Source organism: Pristiophorus japonicus, chromosome 6 (genome assembly GCF_044704955.1).
Source record: "Pristiophorus japonicus isolate sPriJap1 chromosome 6, sPriJap1.hap1, whole genome shotgun sequence".
Taxonomy (NCBI): Eukaryota; Metazoa; Chordata; class Chondrichthyes; family Pristiophoridae; genus Pristiophorus; species Pristiophorus japonicus.
In genome coordinates, this window is record NC_091982.1 from 185868541 (window position 1) to 185886615 (window position 18075).

The following is an 18075-nucleotide window of genomic DNA, read 5'->3' on the forward strand; positions in this document are numbered from 1 at the left end:
TTGCCATATCTTTCAGTGCGATAGAAATTGATTCACATTGCTCCCAGCATTCGGGCATAAAACAGCACAAAACATATCAATTTAGCAGTGGGACGGACTGTACCCAATCTGTGCAGGTGTTGGTCCCACTGCCAAATTCGTGGGACCAATTTCTTTAGGCACTTGCGCGGAGGACAAAAACAGGCATTATGCTCCTTAAATATGTAAATCAGGGGCCGAATGCTTGCTAAAGAACCCCTTTCAGAAATTAGTGACCAATTAGTAGGCCAGCCCCCACAGCCACTAACCAAGGGTAATTTTTTTTAAATGTTGTTTTTTTAGAAAAATATCTTCTTGTGGAGCCAGGAAGAGCAGGAGTGCTCCCCACAGAAGTTATGATCACCCCCTTCTTCCATAGCCTGCTCCACCTGCCCCCAACCGCCCCCACCCCTCGGGATTTACCCGAGGGCCACTGGTGGCCCGAAACTGATGCCTGGCGAGCTGCCTGTCTGTGAAGGAGGGACCAGTGCCAGCAACTCACAACAATTATTCAGACGAGGCCTGAGTGCCAATTTCTATTGCTCCTCAGGTCTGTTGCTTTGGGTGTTTGCTCCTTCTGATTTACCTCACTTAGTATGTCTATATTTCAAAAAATAACATTTTTACGAGTTCTTCCATGCAATATAACACATTGGAGTATATTGCCAAGCAATAAAGACAGTCCAAATATACCCAGTAACTATCCACTGTATTATTTATCTCTGTTGTCTTTTGATGGCTGCAAAAAAAAAATTGGTAAGATTATTTATATATGTATATCATCTCTTGGGAGGAAACTTTAATGTGGACAATATTGGTTTAGCTTTGTTTTTCAGTGGAAGTAACAGACTTCTGCCTAATATACTGTTTCCAATGTTCATTGATAATGGCTTACCACTGATGTGAGCATATTACTTGGGATGGATGAATGATCATTAAGATTGGCCTTGATTTACTGATGTAAGCCCTAGTGCAGTAATATTCACAAACAACAGCAGCCCTTAAAATATAATAGAGATTTACTGTACAGAAGGAGGCCATTCAGCCCATCGTGCCTGTGCCAGTGTTGTTTAACATGTCATTCCCCTTTAAATGGATAGTGTTTTGCCATCAGTAAGGTAGCTTTATGGATTTGTATAACTGGGAGACACTTTGAACATAAGAACATAAGAAATAAGAGCTGGAGTAGGCCATTTGGCCCCTCGAGCCTGCTCCGCCATTCAATAAAATCATGGCTGATCTGATCTTGGCCTCAATTCCACTTCCCTGCACATTCCCCATTATCATTGATTCCCTTATTATTCAAAAATCTGTCTATCTCCACCTTAAATATATTCAATGACCTAGCCTCCACAGCTCTCTGGGGTAGAGAATTCCACAGATTCACGACCCTCTGAGAGAAGAAATTCCTCCTCATCTCCGTTTTAAATGGGTGACCACTTATTCTGAAACTATGCCCCCCAGTTCTGGATTCTTCCATGAGGGGAAACATCCTCTCTGCATCTATCCTATCAAGCCCCCTCATAATGTTATATGTTTCAATAAGATCACCTTTCATTCTTCTAAATTCCATTGAGTATAGGCTCAACCTTTCTTCATATGACAACCCATTCATCTCAGGAATCAATCTAGTGAATTTTCTCTGAACTGCCTCCAATGCAAATATATCTCTCCTTAATTAAGGAGGCCAAAACTGTATGCAGTGCTCCAGGTATGGTCTCACCAACACCCTATACGGTTGTAGCAGGACTTCCCTGCTTTTATACTCCATCCCCCTTGCAATAAAGGCCAACATTCCATTTGCCTTCCTAATTACTTGTTGTACCTGCATGCTAACTTTTTGCGTTTCATGTACAAGGACCCCCAGGTCCCTCTGAACCGCAGCATTCTGTAATCTCTCTCCATTTAAATAATAATTTGCTTTTTTATTTTTCCTACCAAAGTGGATAACCTCACAATTTAACGCATTATACACCATCTGCCAAATGTTGGCCCACTCACTGGGCCTATCTATATCCCTTTGCAGATTCTTTGTGTCCTCTTCAAAACTTGCTTTCCCACCTATCTTTGTATCAACAGCAAATTTGGCTACATTATACTCGGTGCCTTCATCCAAGTAATTGATATTAATTGTAAATAGTTGAGGCGCCAGCACTGATCCATGTGGCACCCCACTAGTTATAATGGTCCATGTTGGCCAAGGCCTCGTTGTGGATTTTGATAATTGGGGGGCAGTGCTGCGCGGCAGGGTCAGGTTGGTAGAGGACCTTTGTCTTACGGATGTTTAATGTAAGGCCCATGCTCTCGTATGCCTCATTGAAGGTGTTGGAAATGGACCATTTTCCATTCCTCAGGAGCATATCGTCAGCAAGAGCAGACATTGATAATGAGGTCCAACACCACCTTTAGTGCACCAGTGCAGTCTTCGGTCACCTGAGGAAGAGAGTATTGGAAGACCAGGACCTCAAATCTGGCACAAAGCTTATGATCTACAAGGCAGTTGTAATACCCGTCCTCCTATATGGCTTAGAGAAGTGGACTATATACAGTAGGCACCTCAAAACGCTGGAGAAGTACCAACAGCGCTGCCTCCGCAAGATCCTGCAAATCCATTGGCAGAATAGACGCATCAACGTCAGTGTTCTTGCTCAGGCCAACATCCGCAGCATCAAAGCATTGACCATGCTCGATCAGCTCCGTTGGACGGGCCACATCGTCTGCATGCCCGACACGAGACTCCCAAAGCAAGCGCTTTACACAGAGCTTCAACACAGCAAATGAGCCCCAGGTGGGCAGAGGAAACAATTCAAGGACACCCTCAAAGCCTCCTTGATAAAATGCAACATCCCCATCTACTCCGGAGAATCCCTGGTCCACGACCACCCAAAGTGGAGGAAGAGCATCCAGGAGGGAGCTAAGCACCTCGAGTCCCATCGCCAAGAACAAGCAGAAACCAAGCGTAGACAGCGAAAGGAGCGTGCGTCAACCCAGGCTCCCCACCCCCTTTCCTTCAACCACTGTCTGCCCCACCTGTGACAGAGACTGTAGGTCCTGCATTGTACTCCTCAGTCACCTGAGAACTCACTTTTCGAGTGGAAGCAAGTCATCCTTGACTCCGAGGGACTGCCTATGATGATGATGACTAGTTATTGTTTGCCAACCTGAAAATGACTCATTTATTCCGACTCTCTGTTTTCTGTTAATTAGCCACTCCTCTATCCATGCTAATATATTACTCCTAACCCCGTGAGCTCTTATATGGCACCTTATTGAATGCCTTCTGGAAATCCAAATGCACTACATTTACAGGTTCCCCTTTATCCATCCTGCTCGTTACATCCTCAAAGAACTCTAGCAAATTTGTCAAACATGGTTTCCCTTTCATAAAACCATGCTGACTCTGCTTGATTGCATTATGATTTTCTAAATGTCCTGCTACTACTTCCTTAATAATGGACTCCACCATTTTCCTGATGACAGATGTTAGGCTAACTGGTCTATAGTATCCTGCTTTCTGTCTCGCTCCTTTCTTAAATAGGGATATTACATTTGCGGTTTTCTAATCTGCTGGGACCTCTCCAGTGTATTTTATAGTCTCTTGAGCACTCTTGAAGACTCTTAGTTCAACTTAACTCTATTTATTTGGGAGATCTCAGAACGACATGTGGAGCTTTAAATGGCATTCCTTCACAGACCCTCTCTCTCAATACAGCTCCCAATACCTCCTAGCTAGAGGGTGCTATACATTATCTCGTTACATAATGTGCGGCCCCCGGCCTGCGAGCACCATCGGAGCAGGCCGGGGAGCGGAAGGAGCAGCCTGGCGGCATCCCACTCCAGGGAGCAGCACGTGCTGGAGCAGGAGAGCAAGAGCAGTGAAAGGGACGTCACCAAGGTCCAGGTCGGTGATTGGAGTGTGGGCAGGTACATCAGGAGCGGCGAGATCGGGGCAAAGGAGACTGTAGAAAGACGTGATTGGGGTCCAGGAGAGGCGCGAGTCCGTGGCCCAGAACAGGCGAGGGCCCAGGGGCAGGATGGGCCAGCCCACACTGCGCTATGTGTGCGCACTCGGTCCGTGCAACAGAGCAGGTCTCCAGTCGTCTTGGTTAATCCTTGCTACTGGACCAAGACCTAGCTCGGTCAAGCCCGTGTGGTGGCTGGTGTGCAATGGTCACCACATGTTAAAAAAATCCAGGCACAGGCATCTTCCACCCTTCAAGATTTAGTTCGGACCTGGAATTTTAGGTCCATCATTGAAACACCTGTGAACTTTTTGACGTGGAAGCAAGTCATGCTCGGTTCGAGGGACTGCCTATGATGATGACATCCAGAATCCAGGGAATTTTGGTAGAACAGTTCATTTCCGCACCCCCCCTCAATAAAAAACACAAGCTAAACTTGCTTGCTTTATTGGGTGTCTCTTCTTCCTCATCTGCAAACAATATTCCTCATTTCAGCTATAAACTGGAGAAATGAATGCCAGTAAGGAATCTAGATATTAAAATAGATTCTTGAAACTAAAACTTAAAAATGGCAGCTGCAGAAACCGTGACTAACTTTGGTCAACAGTAAGTCCTGCTGCATGCCAATTGGAAAATTCCTTCCAATATTTCTTACAGTTAACTGAGTATACATCTAATTGTCATCCAGGGTCCAAATTCTTCTCATATTCTCATGCACATGTACCGGTGCTCATTGTTACATCTGTCTATAACTGGGGTACAAAACTCTCTCTACGTGAATAAATAAACAACATAAAGAAAATATCTTGTCCCATATTTTAACCAGGGATCAGTTCAAAACTCCATAGAAAAAGATGCCTGGGACATTTTAACTCCTGGGTCTCATTTAAATGACGTAGGCTGATTTCCCAGCAAGCGGCATAAAGTTATGCGGCCCATCCACCAGGCTAGTCAGTCCATGGGATTGACTGCTGGGCTCTGCTACCGGGGTCCCTGAGAACAGGAGGGGTGCAGTTGAGTCCTCCAATGTCCTTGTAGGGCCAGGAGGCACACTGCTCACCCGGAAGCGATGTACACATAAATTGCTGTCTCACCCTGACATATCAATCGCTTTCTGTGATTGGTGTATCTGTTGATTTCCTCTCCCTTTACTCCTCCTTTTTAATCTCTTTGTCCAGCCTTACTAACTTCCCTGTTTATCTCTCAGGCTTCAGTTCTGACAAAGGGAACACACCCATAATATCGTAATTGTCTTTTCTCTTGACCTGCTGTGTATTTTGAGCATTTCCTGCTTTTATTTCAGTTTTCCATCATTTGCAGTTATTCCTTTTTTTATTTTATTCTATTGGGACATTAATATGTTGGGTTCCTGAATTTTCTTTGGTTAAATATATTCAAGCTCACAATTCTGACCTAACAATCACTTCTATCACCGGAGAATAAGAAAGCAGCAAATTTTGCTCCTTATAAATGATTGCAACCCTAATCAGTTGAGTGTAACTTTTACAATATTTGCAAAGCATCGTACTTTCAAGGTAAATACCAGCAACCTCTGTAGCTGTCAAGGACTACTGTTGGATCCCAAATGCTTTATATGTGCAGGGAGAAAGTGGCTGTTTTCATGTTTTTTCTAAATGCAAACAAACCATTGTAGAAGATTGATGTGCTTTCAGTTTTCTGAATAACCCCTGTAAATGTCTAATTTGAAATTGTTCCTACAGCTTGTGCAGTGTCTCCTTCCAGACTCCCTCTTGTGCTATTGAATTGCAGAGCTGATGCCTTGGACTTCCAGAGTACAGAGGAACCTTGCAAAGCTGCTATTGAATCAGAGTAATAATCTCAAATTCAAGATATATACTAGTATCCTAGCTGTTCTACAATTGTTCCGCTTTCTAGTTAATGAGAGATAATAGATGTGTTTGAAAAAAGAATCCGATTATAAAACTTAGATATTTAGGCTTTTTCAGAGCTTTGTTTACCACTTGCATATATTTACAGTGATCTGGTATTGTTAAAATCAAACTTATAATGATGCTGTCCAGACTGACTGCCATGCACCATGTACTTTTTTAGGGAAGGAATGGCGCCTGCAAAACAGAGTCTAACAGATTATTTACATATTCAACATTAGAGTTACTTATTTTAAGGCAGTAGACATGCCTTGATTTGCTTTTGTTTTATTTTAGAAAAGTCTACATTGAATTTTGTAAGTGAGCTGAGAGTGATGTGCTGGGTAAAAATACTGTCCTTTCACCTTGAAGACCTGTATTTGAATCCAGGCCAGACAAATGGAATAAAAGTCCCATTTCTCTTCCTGACAGCTGCTAAGAGCGCTTAGTGAAATAAGTTGGAGTGGTCTCAATGTAATTTCCAGCAGATGAAAATTCACAGGGCAGTTGTGCCCTCACAATTTACACGTGGCACGTGAAATACATTTTAAAATATTTACATTTAGTTTAAAACTTGCTTGATTTTACATGATTCTGAAAAATACAAGCTTTAACCTGAGGGATTAGATGATTGTGTTTTGGTTTCCTTCGTGGTTTCTGTCAACGCCGCTCCATAGTAAATCGATCTATGGCACACCTATTACATGACAATAGCTTTTCGTCTCTTCCCTCTTCTGCAAAGTAGCCCACATAATAGCTCAGCTAAAAAATGATGCCAAAATTGTCATATGCACTGTAGCTGATAAATTTGAATATTGGGTCGTATTAGGACTCAGACATATAGCCATAGATCTTAGTTATATATCAAATGGCACTGTAATAATTCTTAAAGGATTGAAAGCTTTCATTGAGTTACACTCTATTAGCCTGTGTTTGAACCACTGTTCAGTGCGTTATTGCATTCATATTTAAGTGAGAAAGTTAGTGCTGCCATTTCTTAAATTTTTTATGATACATCGGTTAACATGAAGCTATCAGAAAAATCCACAGTTCATCTCAACATTAAAACACATTAGACCATTGTAATCACACCTCACCATGTTATTACACAGGAGACCATAAAGGTGCAGTTGCTGATGTAATAAGACTATCATGTTGCTATTCTCAACCAACATTACAAAATTTGATAAAAACATGGAAACCACATTGTAAATATTTGTACATTGACTAGTTGCTAATATGGTGATGTTGCAATGCATTTGGTACTGTAATGGAATTTTTGAAGCAGGCTATTCTTGGTACAGAGTCTGCCTTCAATCCTCCAATTCTGTGACAAGGTCCCCTTTATGTACATTAACACTTGTACAGTAAACGTATAAGAATTCACAGATTTCATCTTTCTGAATGAAAAGATAACATTTTGAATTTATTTTCATTAGAAAAGAGTTTCAACACATTTAAAAAGAAAATAAACTTCATGTAACATTTTATGATTGAAACTTAAATGAAGTCCTTTTGTGTGAAAAAAGGACACTGCAGGTTTTAAACTAAAGTGAAACATTTCAGTATTACAAAATTAAATTTAATGATCTACTAACATATTGAGAATTGACACAGATTTCAATCTAAGTACAGAGATTTCTCATTGCGAAAGCAGAATTTTAAAAAAATTACGAGAACATTGCTTTTACAAATATGACTGCAAATGTCCAATCGTGGAAGTTCATTAAAAAACTAATCTTCCAGTAGATGGCAGTAAAGACTCAAAATACAAAAATATTTTCTCCCTTGGCATCAGGTTCTAGCACAGGAAAATGTAAAATTACTATACTGCGTACACACACTTAGATGGGATAAACATTTCCCCCTCCTCCCCAAACTTAGGCTGACTGGCTCAACCAAGCTGATCCGAAACTGAGCCGGGAGAGGGTTAGATTGCTGATTGACAATGTGGAAACACAGGAAAACAACATGTATCCTGAAACAGGTTAGTTTGGCAATAAATCTGATCGCTTGACAGTATGAGTTGATGGTTTGAAATGCAAAACATGATTAGCATTGTGTCTCTTAATAATGCCAGGTCAATCTTGTTATGTAATGATGTGTGTATCGTCCCAGTACCTTAAATGTATTGTAAGTACTATGCCACACCACAGAGGGCGCTGCGGTGGGAAACCCTGGTAGTACCTGTAACAAAGGCTATATAAGGCTGACCACCACACCTGGGAGGCACTCTGGAGCTGAACAATAAAGGACTAAGGTCACAGCAGTTAGACTTACACCAGACCGTGTGGAGTCAGTGATTTGTGTGCTACATACACCACATTGGCAACGAGGAAGCGGACGAACTCCACGCAACCATGGTTACTCTGGGCTCGCTAAAGGATTTTACCGTGGGCAATGATTGGGAGGCCTTTACGGAAAGGCTCGAGTACTACTTCACAGCAAACGACCTGACGGAGGACACATACGCAATGAGAGAGAAGTGTAAGGCGATATTGCTCTCCAGTTGTGGAGATGAGGTTTACTGTCTCGTCAGGGATTTGCTGACACCCGGGAGCGCCAGGGAAAAGTCATACAAGGAGCTGACTGAACTCATTCGTGACCAGTTGAAACCGAAGGAGAGTATCCTCACGGCCAGATACAAATTTTACCATCACTGCAGATCTGAGGGCCAGGATGTCACCAAATATGCTGCAGACCTCAGGAGACTCGCGGCGCCATGTGATTTTGGGGCACACCTTGACGAGGCTTTGCGGGACGTTTTCATTATGGGGATTGGCCACGAGGGACTCCTTCACAAGCTGCTGGCCATGGAACCCACAGTCACTCTGACAAAGGCCATCACCATCAGCCGGGAATATATGACCTCGACTTGCAGCACCAAGCAAATGATCCACACAGTCTCGAATCCGGCAGGCACTGTCCACAGGATAGCGCCCACCACGGACAAAACTGCAGAACGTGGCTCTGCCCGGGACAGAGAGCACGGACCTCGGGATCCTGGAGCTCAGAGTCCGCCGAGGGGGGCCAGTCAAGCAGCACCATGCTGGCGCTGTGGAGGAAGCCATGGGGCTCACTGGTGCAGGTTTGCGGAGTACACATGCAATACCTGCCACACGAAAGGCCACCTTCAGCATATGTGTAAAAGAAATCGGACTCACCATGTGGCTGAGGAGATGGGGGTTGATCCACTGTTCAGCGAGGAGCAGGCAGAAGATGATGAGGTGTTGGGACTGTATACGTGCACCGACGATTCGCCCCCAGTGATAAGTGAAGTAAAAATCAACGGAGTCCCAGTGAGTATGGAAGTGGACACGGGCTCGGGTCCGTCGGTGATGAGTCGGAGAACTTTTGATAAACTGTGGATTAATCCAGCTGCACGACCCAAGCTGGTCCCGGTCACGGCGAAGCTGCGTACCTACACCAGGGAACTAATATCTGTTCTCGGCAGAGCGATGGTGCAGGTATCCCACCAGGACGAGACGCACGCTTTACCTTTGTGGGTCGTTGTAGGCGATGGGCCGACACTCCTCGGCTGGAGGTGGATGGGGAAGGTCCGTGGGAGCTGGGAAGACTTCATCACTCCACAGGCTGCTGCTCCCCGGGGTGCTGCCGTGTCCCGGGTCCCCAGAGAGCAGCGCCGACCGAGCTGGAGCTGCAGCCTCAATCCACCCACAGGCAAGTCCCAGGCCCGGGCCTCACACAGAGACCCTGCAGCCCCAGCCCCCACATGCAAGTCCCAGGCCCGGATCTCACACAGAGACCCTGCAGCCTCAGGGGAGGTGAGGGTTGAGCCGGCGGGGTGCTGCGGGAAGGGGTGCTGAGGGATCCAGGGGCCGGCGGTTCGGAAGGGCCCCGCAGAGGAGCTGGTAGTGTCGGTCGGGGGCCATGGCAGCCGCAGGGGAGGCCACTACGGGGGACGCGGCAAGTGCGGCCGCTGGAGAGGCCACGGCGGCAAGTCAGGTGGCAGCGGAGGGGAGCGGAGGCTGTGAGGCGGAGGGCATTTGGAGCGGCGGCATCGTGTCGGAGCTGCAGAGCATCAAAGATGGCGGCGCCCAAGGAGAAGCCTCGTGGAATCCTCCTGCATCAAAGATGGCGCCTTAAAAAGGAAATGCACCTGCGATTCTTAAAAGGGCCTTACAAAGAGGTAGTCCCCACAAAGGACTTCTGTTTGGCAGAGCGAGTCTAAAATGAGCTATGTTAATGTGAGATAGTGAATTTATAATAAGAATTACTCTTTTTTATGCTGAATGGCCACTGTATTTGTGTAAAATAATGGATGAAGTACAATTAATGATAACAGCTAACAAGGAAATCAAGGTTCCGCTACCAGTCAATAACCAGTTAATGTACCAGATAATATGTACCATACTAACGCACTGTCTATGCCCACCTGCCTTCCGTTGGACAAGTGTGATGTTATGTAATGATGTGTGTATCATTGTCCTGCGTCTAGGTGGGGGTGGGGAAGGTGATGTTATGTAATGATGTGTGTATTGTCCCAGTACCTTAAATATATTGTAAGTACTATGCCACACCACAGAGGGCGCTGCGGTGGGAAACCCTGGTAGTACCTGTAACAAAGGCTATATAAGGCTGACCACCACACCTGGGAGGCACTCTGGAGCTGAACAATAAAGGACTAAGGTCACAGCAGTTAGACTTACACCAGACCGTGTGGAGTCAGTGATTTGTGTGCTACATACACCACATTGGCAACGAGGAAGCGGACGAACTCCACGCAACCATGGTTACTCTGGGCTCGCTAAAGGATTTTACCGTGGGCAATGATTGGGAGGCCTTTACGGAAAGGCTCGAGTACTACTTCACAGCAAACGACCTGACGGAGGACACATACGCAATGAGAGAGAAGTGTAAGGCGATATTGCTCTCCAGTTGTGGAGATGAGGTTTACTGTCTCGTCAGGGATTTGCTGACACCCGGGAGCGCCAGGGAAAAGTCATACAAGGAGCTGACTGAACTCATTCATGACCAGTTGAAACCGAAGGAGAGCATCCTCACGGCCAGATACAAATTTTACCATCACTGCAGATCTGAGGGCCAGGATGTCACCAAATATGCTGCAGACCTCAGGAGACTCGCGGCGCCGTGTGATTTTGGGGCACACCTTGACGAGGCTTTGCGGGACGTTTTCATTATGGGGATTGGCCACGAGGGACTCCTTCACAAGCTGCTGGCCATGGAACCCACAGTCACTCTGACAAAGGCCATCACCATCAGCCGGGAATATATGACCTCGACTTGCAGCACCAAGCAAATGATCCACACAGTCTCGAATCCGGCAGGCACTGTCCACAGGATAGCGCCCACCATGGACAAAACTGCAGAACATGGCTCTGCCCGGGGCAGAGAGCACGGACCTCGGGATCCTGGAGCTCAGAGTCCGCCGAGGGGGGCCAATCAAGCAGCACCATGCTGGCGCTGTGGAGGAAGCCATGGGGCTCACTGGTGCAGGTTTGCGGAGTACACATGCAATACCTGCCACACGAAAGGCCACCTTCAGCATATGTGTAAAAGAAATCGGACTCACCATGTGGCTGAGGAGATGGGGGTTGATCCACTGTTCAGCGAGGAGCAGGTAGAAGAAGATGAGGTGCTTGGACTGTATACGTGCACCGACGATTCGTCCCCAGTGATAAGTGAGGTAAAAATCAACGGAGTCCCTGTGAGTATGGAAGTGGACACGGGCTCGGGTCCGTCGTTGATGAGTCGGAGAACTTTTGATAAACTGTGGATTAACCCAGCTGCACGACCCAAGCTGGTCCCGGTCACGGCGAAGCTGCGTACCTACACCAGGGAACTAATACCTGTTCTCGGCAGAGCGATGGTGCAGGTATCCCACCGGGACGAGACGCACGCTTTACCTTTGTGGGTCGTTGCAGGCGATGGGCCGACACTCCTCGGCCGGAGGTGGATGGGGAAGGTCCGTGGGAGCTGGGAAGACTTCATCACTCCACAGGCTGCTGCTCCCCGGGGTGCTGCCGTGTCCCGGGTCCCCAGAGAGCAGCGCCGACCGAGCTGGAGCTGCAGCCTCAATCCACCCACAGGCAAGTCCCAGGCCCGGGCCTCACACAGAGACCCTGCAGCCCCAGCCCCCACATGCAAGTCCCAGGCCCGGATCTCACACAGAGACCCTGCAGCCTCAGGGGAGGTGAGGGTTGAGCCGGCGGGGTGCTGCGGGAAGGGGTGCTGAGGGATCCAGGGGCCGGCGGTTCGGAAGGGCCCCGCAGAGGAGCTGGTAGCGTCGGTCGGGGGCCATGGCAGCCGCAGGGGAGGCCACTACGGAGGCCGCGGGGGACGCGGCAAGTGCGGCCGCTGGAGAGGCCACGGCGGCAAGTCAGGTGGCAGCGGAGGCTGTGAGGCGGAGGGCATTTGGAGCGGCGGCATCGTGTCGGAGCTGCAGAGCATCAAAGATGGCGGCGCCCAAGGAGAAGCCTCGTGGAATCCTCCTGCATCAAAGATGGCGCCTTAAAAAGGAAATGCACCTGCGATTCTTAAAAGGGCCTTACAAAGAGGTAGTCCCCACAAAGGACTTCTGTTTGGCAGAGCGAGTCTAAAATGAGCTATGTTAATGTGAGATAGTGAATTTATAATAAGAATTACTCTTTTTTATGCTGAATGGCCACTGTATTTGTGTAAAATAATGGATGAAGTACAATTAATGATAACGGCTAACAAGGAAATCAAGGTTCCGCTACCAGTCAATAACCAGTTAATGTACCAGATAATATGTACCATACTAACGCACTGTCTATGCCCATCTGCCTTCCGTTGGACAAGTGTGATGTTATGTAATGATGTGTGTATCATTGTCCTGCGTCTAGGTGGGGGTGGGGAAGGTGATGTTATGTAATGATGTGTGTATTGTCCCAGTACCTTAAATATATTGTAAGTACTATGCCACACCACAGAGGGTGCTGCGGTGGGAAACCCTGGTAGTACCTGTAACAAAGGCTATATAAGGCTGACCACCACACCTGGGAGGCACTCTGGAGCTGAACAATAAAGGACGAAGGTCACAGCAGTTAGACTTACACCAGACCGTGTGGAGTCAGTGATTTGTGTGCTACATACACCACAAATCTTTTGATGATTGGCGGTGGGGGTGGGAAGAGGTAACTTGGGCCTTGGGGGAGTCCTTATGGAAAGGGAAGTTGCAAATCACTGCTAGTTTAATCTGTTATAGGATATATTGTGGCCCTGAGCCACATTTTTCCTTTGTCATCAAGTTAGTGGTTGGGATAAAATTTTTATCTGGTTGGGACAAGTTTGGGCTCGATGATTCGGTTGAGATCAGATCAAATGACACGGGTCAGAGTCACTACTCCATGCCAGTTTACTTATCCCTTCCAATAAGTGCAAACAGCCAAAGGCTTTGATAATATTTTGCAGAAATAATATCCTCGCTCTTGGGTTTCTAGTTGTACATTTTTCAGACTTATGAAAAATAAGTCTTACAAAAATAATAGTAAAGCTTACCAAAGTAATATATAATGTATTCTGGTTTTTAAAAAGGCTTTGTTTAAAATAACTAATTATAAAAACAGTTCTGAAGTGTTTCTGAGCAACCTGATGAAAAAAGGCTCCTTTGACAGTCTGCTTTGTTCAATAAAAACTCAATGGGGGTGAAATTCCACTTTAGCGTGGACACAAAATGGGCAGTAGCAAAGTCTGTTCTACAATCCGCCCAAATTTCCTTTTTATTGACCGATATGCTACTGGCCATTTAATGGCCCAGTTGTAGTTAAATTCCGCCCCCCCTCCCCCTCAATGAATTTTATGCAAAAGCTGTACAGGGATACAACCAAAGCAATACATTGCCAGACTAAATAAACCAAATTCTGAACTGAATGCAACATGATCAAATATGCAAATGTTGCTAAAATTGGAGCCGCACAGGAATCAAGGGGGCCTCTCAGACATTACCGAATTTGTTGGAAAAGCTATGGGTAGAACAATGGCAAATATTAATGTAGACAAGGTAAATCTATGGAATGGACTAAGAGATAGGGAAGCAGATAGTGTTGATTCATTCAACTGTAAATTAGATACATTTCTTTCATAACATAATATTTTGGGATGCAGTATATGAGTAATTTGTGACATGACATGTAGTATGGCATGTTGGGAGCAACGTGACTTTGGACCTATGATTCCCAAAGCTTTCCACCACTGGGGGTTTTCCTCACATCATGTCTGGGTCTGTTGTGTCGTAATTGATAGAGATTGATTGCGATGATTAGTCAACAACTTAATTATTGTTGCATCATGCAACTATCAGGATGGCAGAAGGAAAACCAAATGGAGCTTGATCTTTTTATGTCTAGCAATTCTTATGTTCCTGTAAGTGCAAAGTACTGTACATACTTGCTCACCCATTTACAGGCATGTCTGAAAATTAAATCAGGTGGGCCTTGGGTGCCCCGCTTGCCCTGATTTCTAATGACCAACCGCCCATTCTTCAGGCAAGAAATAGGCAGCTGAATATTGCCCCCAAATATGTCTGAAAAATATGTAAGATCGCTAAGGGAATGGAAAAGGAAAAGCTGAAATGCTACTTTAAATTGCATTACAAGAGTAGGATAAGGGGACACAAACGTTCTAAACAATAAAAGAGCATCTTAGGACTGATAGCAGGAAATTCTTCACATAGAGAGTGGTCAACATATGAAATAATCTTTCAGATGGAAAAGTGAAAGAAAAACACTGGAACCATTTAAGAAACAATTAGATTTTACAATGGAGATACTTTGGGATTTTTCTAGATGGATGAATTTAGATGGACCAAATGTCCTTCCTCATCCGTAACTATCTTGTGATCTCTGCAGACGCTGTCAATGTTCCAAGTAATTCAGCTGCCAATAACTCCTGTGGCATTACACGTACATTCCTTCACTACCTGAGATCCAGTATCCAGTCTGTGCTCTCAACCAAGACATTAGGAGAACTTTGGTATAAGAACATAAGAAATAGGAACAGGAGTAGGCCGTTCGGCCCCTCGAGCCTGCTCCGCCATTCAATAAGACATGGCTGATCTGATCATGGACTCAGCTCCTCTTCCCCAACCGCTCCCCATAACCCCTTATCCCCTTATCGTTTAAGAAACTGTCTATTTCTGTCTTAAATTTATTCAATGTCCCAGCTTCCAAAGCTCTCTGAGGCAGCGAATTCTACAGATTTACAACCCTCTGAGAGAAGAAATTCCTTCTCATCTCAGTTTTAAATGGGCGGCCCCTTATTGTAAGATCATGCCCTCTAGTTCCAGTTTCTCCAATCAGTGGAAACATCCTCTCTGCATCCACCTTGTCAAGCCCCCTCATAATCTTATACGTTTCGATAAGATCGCCTCTCATTCTTCTGAATTCCAATGAGTAGAGGCCCAACCGACTCAACCTTTCCTCATAAGTCAACCCTCTCATTCCTGAAATCAACCTAGTGAAGCTTCTCTGAACTGCCTCCAAAGCAAGTATATCCTTTCATAAATATGGAAACCAAAACTGCACGCAGTATTCCAGGTGTGGCCTCACCAATATCTTGTATAGCTGTAGCAAGACTTCCCTGCTATGAATGTCAGCAATGGCTATGATGCAAATGTGCTCTCCCAGCATGTCACATTGTACAGTGAGACTATCCTGGATCATGTGTTGTTGTCCTTTTCGCTACATTAATTAATTATTGCTTTATACTGGAAAAATCTGTCTAGGGTATTAATTACTGAAGTGGGGAGGGAAATAAGGATTTCCTGTGTTTGCAACATGCAGCAAAATTGTGCATGTGTTCTTTATAATTTGATTACACATAATCCTCTAAGAAAATCACATCCCCTCCCCTCCCCCACCACCACTCTCTCCCAGTTGGCACAGTTTTGAACCTGGCAACACTTAATACTACTACTGGTACAATATCTTGTCTAAAATTACTTTTTTCCCTATTCCTTCCCAATTTCCTTGCAGGTGTTACTCATTTCCATGAATCTACTTTTTTTATTAATTGTGTCAGCCATGGCTCAGTGGGTAGCACGCTTGGCTCCGAGTCAGAAGGTTGTGGGTTCAAGTCCTACTCCAGAGAGTTGGGCCCAAAAATCTAGGCCGACACTCCTGTGCAATATTGAGGGAAAACTGCACTGTCGGAGATGCTGTCTTTCTGGTGAGATGTTAAACCAAGGCCGGGTCTGTTCTCTCAGGTGGATGTGAAGAGATCCCATGGCTCTATTCCGATGAAGAGCAGGGGAGTTATCCCCCGTGTGCTGGCCAATATTTATCCCTCAATCAACATTACGAAAGAAATTAGTGGGCTAGACTTTCCACTTCACATCGCCCATCTATGGCCCATATGTCACCCAAAACAGACCTCTGTCGCCCATTTTGAGGAAAAAGTGGAAACTAGGCCAGAAAGATCGCCGGAAAAATAACCCCCCAACTTTCGGCTCACTTCGCCGAACTGATCGCCGAGCTGATCGTCCAAACAAGGCCCATCCCAACTTTCGGCACATCGCCATCACAAGGCCGGGCATATGGTTTGCCGAGAACAGGGCTGAGTAATAGTTGCTTTTCCCGGGCCTTACTGAAGGAAATGGGCACTACGGACACCATTTTGAAGATCATAGGAAGGGTGGAGACAGGTAAAAAATAGTTGTGAGTTATGTAACGGTCCTGTATAGATAGATCTACTCAGATTATTAATTATATTTAATTTTCCTAATAGTAGCCTAGTGGATTAGGCATTTTTTAAGTGAAAAGTGCATTTATACCAAGTGAAAATAAATATTGAAAGTGATGGAGCCTTTTAAATGTTAGACTGGGGCTGTAATAGAGAAGAGAGTATTAGACTGAGATTGTTATACAGTGTTAGACTGGGGCTTGTTTCGAGAGAGTAGTTTAATAGATTAACATTCTTTAGCGAAAAGTGCATTTATAGCAAGTGAAAATAATTATTGATAGTGATGGGGCCTATGCTTTCTGCGCAATTACTCATAACTGCTCACAAGCTGGTTTCTGAAAGGATCAATCGAAGAGATGGCAGAGTAATGCACAGACAGAGACAGAGGAGGCAGAGGAGGCGAGCGTACAGCCAACGAAGGTACAAAGAAATGCTATCTTACCTCAACTTGCCTGAAAACGCGTGTCTTAGGAGGCTGTGCTTCCGGAAGGAGGTCATCGATGAGATTTGCCGGCTCATCAAGGGAGATCTGCAGCCTTCCAGCACTATCAGAACCACATGGTCCATTGAGGTGAAGGTTATTGCAGCCCTAGCCTTCTATGCATCGGGATCCTTTCAGGCTTCAGCTGGCGACATCTGTCATATCTCTCAGCACACACTGTTGCATTCGGCAGGTGACTGAAGTCCTTTACGCTCACAGAATGAACTTTATAAGTGTTATGTATGTAAGCCTTATAATAGTGTAAGACTTGCCAGCAGGGGCACACCTGTTGGACACCCAAGGGTCACCTGCACACCCCGTGCAAGCAAGAATAAAAGGTTGTCTGCCACGCTGCTTCAGCACTCTGGAGTCTGACATCAGTTTGAGCTTACAGCACACGGTCTTGTGGAGTTATTCTGAACATAACAATTGGTGATGAGTAACAGATCACCAACTTTCACGCGGTTACGACTACCATTGGTATTCTTGAGAGATTTGTTGATGGTGATGATTGGGAAGCCTTCATTAAGCGTCTTGACCAGTACTTCGTGGCCAATGAGCTGGATACGGATAGTAACGTGGTCAAGCGCAGGGCAATTCTCTTCACCATTTGTGGGTCCACAATATATGGCCTCATCAAAAATCTGCTAGCACCAACGAAACCAACGGTTAAGACATAAGCAGAGTTGTGCACGCTGGTTCGGGAACACCTCAGTCCAAAGGAGAGCATCTTAATGGCCAGGTATCGCTTTTATACACACCATCGCTCCGAGGGCCAGGACATGACCAGCTATGGAGCCGACCTAAGATGCCTTGCGGGAACGTGCGAATTTGCTGGATTTTTCAGGGAAATGTTGCGGGACTTTTTCATGCTTGGAATTGGCCACGAGGTCATTCTTCGCAAATTGCTGTCTGCCGAATCCCTAGAAATGAGCAAGGCCATCACGATAGCCCAGGCTTTCATGTCCACGAACGATAACACCATGCAGATATCTTTGCAGCATCGAAGCTCACAGGCAAGTACTGTGCATAAAATAACACC